This window comes from Rattus norvegicus, chromosome 19 (genome assembly GCF_021556685.1).
Source record: "Rattus norvegicus strain SHRSP/BbbUtx chromosome 19, alternate assembly SHRSP_T2T, whole genome shotgun sequence".
In the NCBI taxonomy this organism is placed as follows: Eukaryota; Metazoa; Chordata; class Mammalia; order Rodentia; family Muridae; genus Rattus; species Rattus norvegicus.
Window position 1 is genome coordinate 5,496,604 of NC_141552.1, and position 9,228 is coordinate 5,505,831.

At 39.5% G+C, this 9,228-nt stretch overlaps 1 pseudogene; it reads left to right on the top strand.

Annotated features, from left to right (window-relative positions):
- The first annotated feature begins 2,837 nt into the window (after positions 1-2,837).
- Positions 2,838-8,665, top strand: LOC147998776 (protein HEXIM2 pseudogene; annotated as a pseudogene).
- Positions 8,666-9,228: the final 563 nt, after the last annotated feature.

Here is a 9,228-nt window from a genome sequence, read left to right on the forward strand (position 1 = left end):
AACTCATGTTTGCAATGATATACTTCTTCTCTGCTTCATAAAATGCTTGTAACACTCATGGACACGGCAGTGAACAACAGGCAATGGGAGACATCCAAGAGCACTTACGAAAACCTTGCAGTCCACTGTCCCTTGTGAATAAGCGAATCACATGCCAAAGGAATGAAATACCTGCAAACATTCTCATGGGACATCCTTCCTCTTCTTACCTTAGTAAATTACAAGGCCTTGCATTTAGAAAATCTATTTGTTCCACAGGCTTTGTTTTCTTATAAATATGTTGCTTTAAATATTTTTTTTATTAACTTGAGTATTTCTTATATACATTTCGAGTGTTATTCCCTTTCCCGGTTTCCGGGCAAACATCCCCCTCCCCCTCCCCTTCCTTATGGGTGTTCCCCTCCCAACCCTCCCCCCATTGCCACCCTCCCCCCATAGACTAGTTCACTGGGGGTTCAGTCTTAGCAGGACCCAGGGCTTCCCCTTCCACTGGTGCTCTTACTAGGATATTCATTGCTACCTATGGGGTCAGAGTCCAGGGTCAGTCCATGTATAGTCTTTAGGTAGTGGCTTAGTCCCTGGAAGCTCTGGTTGCTTGGCATTGTTGTACAGATGGGGTCTCGAGCCCCTTCAAGCTCTTCCAGTTCTTTCTCTGATTCCTTCAATAGGGGACCTATTCTCAGTTCAGTGGTTTGCTGCTGGCATTCGCCTCTGTATTTGCTGTATTCTGGCTGTGTCTCTCAGGAGCGATCTACATCCGGCTCCTGTCGGTCTGCACTTCTTTGCTTCATCCATCTTGTCTAATTGGGTGGCTGTATATGTATGGGCCAAATGTGGGGCAGGCTCTGAATGGGTGTTCCTTCAGTCTCTGTTTTAATCTTTGCCTCTCCCTTCCCTGCCAAGGGTATTCTTTTTCCTCATTTAAAGAAGGAGTGAAGCATTCACATTTTGATCATCTGTCTTGAGTTTCGTTTGTTCTAGGGATCTAGGGTAATTCAAGCATTTGGGCTAATAGCCACTTATCTTTAAATATTTTTGAAGGGTCATTTACAAACTTTGTACATGCTACAGGCCCTTATTTTATTTATATCTTCACAACGCTGAAGAGAGGGGGACATGTCTTTCTTTGTGGTCCATGAGGTTATAGTTCATGGGATAACTCTTATGGACAGGTAATTAAATATAAGAGTGTTTCTTCGTGCCTCATTCCAGGAACATTATAGGCACATTCTATGTTCAGCTAGCATCAACTACACTGAAATGAAGCAGAATTCATGTAACACAGCATATAAATTTACATTGCTTATATCCGATCAATTATTTTTGCTTCTCAATAGAACTAAGATATTGGTCAGAAAAGCCTATTTCTCCATTACGATGGATATTCTCTTTTATGGAAATATCTCTTAGGTAGACCATGCTTCAATCCTAAATCATGTAATCACTAAGTAAGAGGGTAACCAATCCCCTTGTCTAGAGGAGCTACAGAGTGTATGCTTATGTATTCTTTACCTTCAAGATCTGATTCCAATGGTTATGCTATTGACGTTCATACTGTTGTCTTATTAGAAATGGGTTGGAAAACCAACTTCTGAGATTTTCAAGGAAAGAAAACTTGAAGCTCCCTACTTCGTGGCTTCTGTAGATTCAAAACAGGCAACCACCATCACATTTCTCCTGTGTTTCTAGTTCTGTTCTGCACATGGCACCATATGCTCAATTTTCTAAACTGTCTTATTCAGTTAAGGTATTATAGATTAAATACAAAGCATAGTAATTACTATTTGAGCCCTTAGAAGGAAATACTAAATGTGCTTTGTGTTTTAACACATGAAAAAGAATGAGTATATTGACAACAATATTTCAGAATACAGGGAGGAAAAGAAAGTCTTCATGCTTGTTTCTCACTGCATTATTTCTCTTCTCTTGTTGTAGCATTCCAGTCCTTCTGTCAACCTCTGTTGAAGTGTCTGTCCCCGTCAATTATCCGTCATTGCTTAATGCCATTCTTAAAAAGACTTACAAACTTTCTGAGTGACACTGTAACTTCAATCAATATGCATTCCTGCCACAGTGGAAATTATTTTTGAAAATCTCTGCATCCTTCCTAGACTCTTGAGATCTTAATTGCCTAGAGTGTCACTCGGGCTCCACTCATTCTGCATGTGGTTTTATTTGAAAGGAGCCTGTGTGAGCATAAGGTGCTTTTCATTCAAAAGACAGTTATACAAGTTGTAAAGCCTTGTCAGGCACACCGTGTGGGACATTGTGGTATGTTAGAAGATGGTCTAGCCTTACTGTGAGCTGTGATACAGAATCTCGCAGTATTTACTGAACAGAGTCTAAAGGCAAATATATTTATACTCATGAATTTGACTTCTACAAGCCCTGAAAAACCAGGCAGTTCATATCAACAGTGGAAATGCTGATTTGAAAATTTCAATACTGAAACTCTTACTGTTTATCTTGCAAGAGATTCAGATGATTAAGTGGAAGTGAACTTCTTGGATCAGACATTGAAAGCATTTGATCAATGTCCTCTGTTGGTCTCTGTCTCTGGAAAATAAAATTAAAGTGTGTGGTCTTATTCCTGATAAACTTCATGACAGGACACCTGTGTAAAATAGTAGCATGGAAAAGGAATCCAAGCTCTGATATCCTAATTAAAAATATTCTGTTTGTAGTCTGCAGGGGTCATATTTTGATTTTTCTTTCTGACTGGCTCTCTCATTCATGGTTCCTTCTCTTTTCCACTGGCTATTCCACCTGTTATTTCATCCCTCCACCTATCTCTGCCTGAACCCTACTTCCCTGCCCTCTCCCTTTCCTCCGTTTATATGCGAGTCTTTAAACAGAAGGAGAACATTGACAAGGTATCATGATGTCCACTTCCTAGTGCTAGAGAGTGGCAACGACTTTTTAAAGACACTGTTGAAGGAATATATCATGTGAATCCTAAGTGTTTATCACCACACTATTGTTGTCAACAAAGAACTGATATGATATATAGGTTCATGTTTACATTTTCCCTAAAAGTTGAGTCAGAGTAGTGTAGAATTTACCCAAGTTTACTCAGCAAGAGAATTGGGAGCTAGGATGTCAGTCCTTTCAGTGCTCATTGGCAGCAAGTTCTCTGTCTGCAGCAGCAGCCCTACCCAGCTATACTATACTATCCATTTCCTTGATGAAATGACACTAAGCCTGCAGTTTTGTTTCCCTCTTAGGGAAGGGCTGACTCCATATCTAATAGCTGCTATTAACATTCTTATACAAGGTCCTTTTAAAATGTAGGAGTAGCTTTGAGATTAATTTCTTTTAAAGCAAAGTTGAACCAGCTTTTCTATTGATGCTATGAAGAGGAAAATAGTCTTGCCCAAGGTCGATAAAGAATTGAAAAGTGAGGTTAATAATAAAAGCAGCATTAGAAGCAGTTTCAGTGGTGATATGTCATGTTCGAACCTATAAAATAAATAGCAATTATCACATTAGAAAAATGAGTCTCAGAGAATGGGAACTATTGCTGACAACTCCATCTACACTCTTCTCTCTTCTGGCCTGCTCACTTTGTGTCTCTTGTTGAATAAATCAATCTATGGTACTTCCCAGCCCTGTGTTTAAAATAAAAGCTGTATTTTTCTGTGAAACTCAATAACTGGAAATAAATCCATGCCATTAGAAAAGATTATCCCTATATATTGCCTTAACATATTAGCAAATGTTTTCTCTATTATACTTTGTACATGAAAATAATTATTTGCTCATTTCTATATCTGAAATAATAAACTTGCAACAATAGTATTTGATAATAGCTATGGCATTTTATATATGCACTATTTTATGTTATCATTATGTTATTTATACATTTTTATGATCTTTTAAATTATTGATAGTCTTACAAGTTAGTTATCATTATTGCCATTTTAACATATCTCAGTGGGAGTTTGAGAAGGCATCATAAAATTCGGCTCCACGGCACTAGAGAATGGCAAAGGCAGTAGTTGTAACGCATTTTTGAAAGGATATTTTATTTTAATTCTTAAGTGTTTATTACCACCCTACTGTTGTCAACAGAATATCCAAATATAAATGATGACACCAAAGACAGAAGTTTGTCATATATCTTTCCAAAGCTCTTTTGAAGATAACAGTCTTGAATTTTCATTGTCATATATATGTATGTACATTTCAATGTAGCAATTATGTTTAAGTCATTTCTGAGTCATTTATGTCAAGTATACATTTAAGACTGATAGTTGTGTGCATTAGGATTCTTGCTTTTATATCAGAAGTGAGATGTAATGCTGTATTCTAACTGAACTAGTTGTATTATTCTCCGTCATGTAGAGTCAACGTCTCTGACCAAGTCTTTCTCCTCTGGATACATTAGACATCACTGTCCAATCCCATGCAATTTTCTTCTCTAATATGAAATCACAAACATCTCTGTGTCTCTACATATGTGTCCATGGTGATAAGATGATTTGTTATCAATCAGTGCAAGATGATTAGTAGGACATAAAAGCAAGTTTACCAAATAAATGCAATCACTTCTCCTGGGTAAATAAGAGAGGGTGAAAGGGAAATCTGGTTACTGGACACATCTTATGTAATGCATATGTCTATTTTTTATTTATAGATATCAAAGGCTTTATGTTTACCTAAGAAAACCTTGAAGGCACTAAAGCAATCACATTTAGAATACTTGAAGAGGAAGCTTTTCAAAAGAGTACTGAAGAATTGTCACATCTAAAGCACTAGTCCTCAAAGTGTAAACCCAGACAACAGCAGCTGCACTCCATTTTTAACTGTTCCATCCAAAATGTCTTATTGCATTAAAGATGTACTAAGTCGGAGACTCTGGGATCTGGACCAAAACCACACTTACTTAATACTGACAGGTAATACACATGCACATATCCAAGAACAAAATTTTGGTTTCAATGCTTTTCACACGCACACATACTCTAATTCACGTGAGGATTAATGACTATTAGAAAGAGTTTCCAGGCGTTGATTGATTGAATGGTTGATTTTGCTTCACTGTCATGTGTTCCTCAGTGAATTTAATGAGCAGAGTCGAGACCTAAATGATCCAGGTGTTGGCACTAAGACTTCTGCGGAGTAGTACTCAAATTCAAATTATGTCTCAATTTGCATTAACTCTGAACATCTCTCAGACTCTACTCTATTCATTTGTTTGTTTGTTTATATAAGTTATTCTTTAAAAATTCTTTCAGTTGTGGTCATGATTGCCTTTTATCCTTGCACTTGGGAGACAGAGGCAGACAGATTTCTGAAAGTTCATAGCCAGTCTAATCTAATCCTGCACATCCAGAGCTGTTACACAGAGAAACTATGTCTCCAAAAAGCAAAAACAAACACAGAAAAAAATTAAATGCTCAGGTTTGAGTTTTACATTAGGTAAAAAAAAATGTGTTTTGCATGAACATTTGGGAGACATGAGGCAGGTGCTATCCTTCATGTTCAGAAGAGGAAACCGAGGCATGGGCATGGTATATAATTTTTGGAAACACTCATAGCTAAGATGATCTCTGATTACTCATCTTAGGAGACTGTGTTCTTTGACAACAAACTGAACCCACAGCAGGCACACAACTCTCTTTGGTTGTTTTCTTCTTCCTTGAAACTTAAAGGTTCATTTCTATAATGACGCTCTTGCCCATTACAGCAGAGTAACATCAGGCTCATTCCCTATAGTACTGATTTTTAGAAGTTTGACATACTGTTTTTCAGGAAGAGAGTAGTCTTTTAAAAAGGTTTTGTTGTCTTTGAATTATTCCATGTGTGCATGTGGGGGAATTTTCAAGTACGTGCGTGCCATGGTGTGCATATGGAGGTCAGAGTTCAATCTTGTAGGAGTCAGTCTTTTTTTTTCCACCTTGTGGGTCCCAGGGATCAAACACAGGTCATCTGGCTTATTGACAAGTGTCTTTACCCACTGGTCAATCTTTTCTATCCACGGGAGGAATTTTCTCTTTGAAGAATGACAATAGAGGACAGAGAATGTTGTTTTATGCAACCAAACATAATGTTTCTAGATTTCATGTCTAGGCAAAGGTAAAAGCTTGGTTGGAGTCAGTTCATTGTATTTTGCCTTCTATATTGACTGTGGTTTCTCACCCCCATACAAGTGTTTATTTATGTTTATTTTCTTACAGAGAACATCACAAAAAGTTAGAGCTCTGAAACAGCTTTAACATGAGCAGCAATATGTAATTCTATTTGAAAACCAATCTGGTTTTGATAACACTTCTTACTATCCCATTGATAGAAATAACCACAGCACGGGGAAGTATTTTCTTCTTTGCCCCAGTGGACCCTTTTATATGTGATCTAAAGGTGACTTTGGTACTTTCTCACTGAAGGACTAGATCAGGCCTTCAAAAGAATTATTTTGAGTAGTATTTGAAAGAGCCTAGAAAAAAAAAAGGAACTATATATTCGTAGGAAAAATAATCATGAATTATTGAGTGTTTACAGCATTCCGTGTGCCCCGCCATGCATTTGCTACACAAATCTAACCTGATCCTCACAAACCACTATAAGGAATGACTCTTGTTATTTCCATATACCTTAAGTCAACTAATTTCCCAATGGCTTTTCAGTGATTAAAAGCATGAAACTAGGAACTTTGCCTTCAAATGTGAGCTAGAGGGCTCCTTGCAGATGTCATGGTTTAGAGGAAAAATGAACCAGGAACAGTGAGAATGAAAATCTGGTTCAACCTGACTTAGTCTGCCAGGCTGGTCTCAAGGGTCTGGTGCCAGGCGGCTTATTGTCAGTATACTTAAACATAATAAAAGTCACAGAAAAGTTTCCAGGTGACAGTCATTTGAATTCCGGGTGTACAATCCAGCATAAGGTGTGTCTACATAGAAACTCCTTTCCCTTTATAAAGTACGTGTGACCTTGAAGATGACTTTTATAGCATAGTACCTAGCATCTGGTGTGGCCTCTGACTGACACAACACTGAGGTCAGAAGACTTAGAAGGAACAGGTCATACCACCCCTAAGGACCGGTTCTATTAACAGGGATTGAAAGTTCACGTTCTAGGGAGGGAGAGTCTGGGATAAACCTTCTTGGAGGATTTGGGTGAGATCTGATTCTACAAATAGCAAAAGGTGAGTGAAGTCTGCCTTTACAGTGAGCAAGATGTCACCCAGTTGTTAACAATATCCGTTCCTTTTCCTAAGTTAAATGTAGCTGTTTTATCTCCTCCATTGAGCTGACACCCCTGCATAAAACATCCCTGATTTCCCTCACAATCTGTGAGTGAGTACAAGGCTCTTTGTGACCCTAACACTGAACCTTTAGACTCTGCACTATTTAATACTGTTGTCTACAGACTTTTCTGCGATTCTCCTGTTTCCCTTCACTTACTTAGCAAAAATACGCATCCTAAGGTGCAACTGATGAACGTGCTGGGATTATTCCGAGGATTTGCATGATTATTTCACATCTTCAAGAAACTCATTGGATTTAATGTATTTAGAATTTTCCTCCTATCTCACTGCAGCCAAAGCATAAGTTATAGTTGATGATGAATACATTTGTAAAATTAACGTGTATGTATGTACAAGGAGCAAGGAGAAATCCTACATGAACTGAGCCAAGCTGGGAATAGCAGACATTATCATTTTCCTCTGAAATATTTGCTAATAAGAGGTTTCAGCACAGACTTTGTCCCTCCAGAATCACTGGGCTTCTGTTTCTCAACAATGGAATCCCGAACATATTTATAAGTTAGAAATACAAATTGCCTTTCCCTCTTTATTTATGGTAAGGCGCTATGGTTTAATGAGCCTCATGACTTTGGTGGTTCCCTGCTTCTGCGACCAGGAAGGGAGATTCAGTCAGAGGATGAGGGAACTGCCTCAGCCAGCGATGGCTCAAGTTGTAACATTAGTGGTTCTTGAACCCAGAGCTCAGGGGGCTGTTCAGTGGAGGCAGCGCTGGCCTGAAAGAAGCACCATACGAGGCCAAGGCATAAGCGGAGCTTGATTGGGGCAGAGCTGGGCTGAGAAGCAACAGCGACATGAGAGGTATAGCTGGAGGGCCTCTCGGTTCTGCCAGGAGATGTTCGCCAAAGGCCAGTCCTCGGCACCCTACAACACCACCCAGTTCCTTATGAATGATCGTGACCTCGAGGAGCCTAACCTCGACGTGTTCCGTGAGCCATCCCATGCAGACTCCTGTGGGGATAACGAAGCAGGGGATAGTGCTGGGCAGGGCCGAGTCCATGGGGAATTTCAGCAGAGGGACTTCTCTGAGGCCTGCGAGCGATACCACACTGAGAGCCTTCAGGGCCACAGCAAAGAGGAGCTGGTGTGAGACTACTTGGATCTAGAGATCCAGTCTAATCTAGAGATCAGTCTATCTCAGGCTGAGCAGAAAACTCAGAGGGTTCAGCAGCTGCAGGGACGCCCCAGCAGGCATCCCTGCCAACAGGTAGAAAAGCCGAGGTGGAGAGGCTCCAAATTGAAAACCAGCAACTTAGGCAGGTTAACGAGATGTGGAACCGAGAGTGCAGCTACTGTGACCAGGAGAAGACAGCCACAGAAGGGACCCCTCGGCCCAAGGACGAGGCCCCACTTCAGACCCACTCAGGCCAGCTGGGTCACAGGGAGGCAGGTGATAGATGAAAGCTACTCCCAGCATACCTGTCTCCACTGAGAACTGCTAAGACAAGCTCAGAGTTTCCTCTGCCATTTTCACTGTTGGGTCTTTAATGTCATCTTACTTTTTACAGAGCAGTTAAATGGCCTTGTGAGAAAAATAAATAAGTATGGTTCTCCAAAATGAATTCACTGCACAATTTACCCCCAAGGATGATGCTAAGAGGTGAGTTTCTTAATTATTATCTGAATAAAGACAATGTTATATATGCAAAAGTGGGTTGGAGAAAGGCTAGAAGCCCTCAATCCTACACTGAAAACTGTAAGAAATGTTGAGCGTTGGAGAAATAATCTTTGCCTGTTATCGGTTATCCAATACCAGAGAGTCAGCTCAGAAAACATATATTCCAGTAACATTCTGCCAACTAAACAGGTTGTATCACTATTTTAGGTAACAATAATTAATGAAAAACTAATCCATATAATTGAAAGTGATTAAGGGGGGTATATTTTAGAGTTTAGAGGAAGCATAGGCAAGGGAGAAATGATATAATTATATAATCTCAAAGAAAGTAACTTAAAAGGGGGAA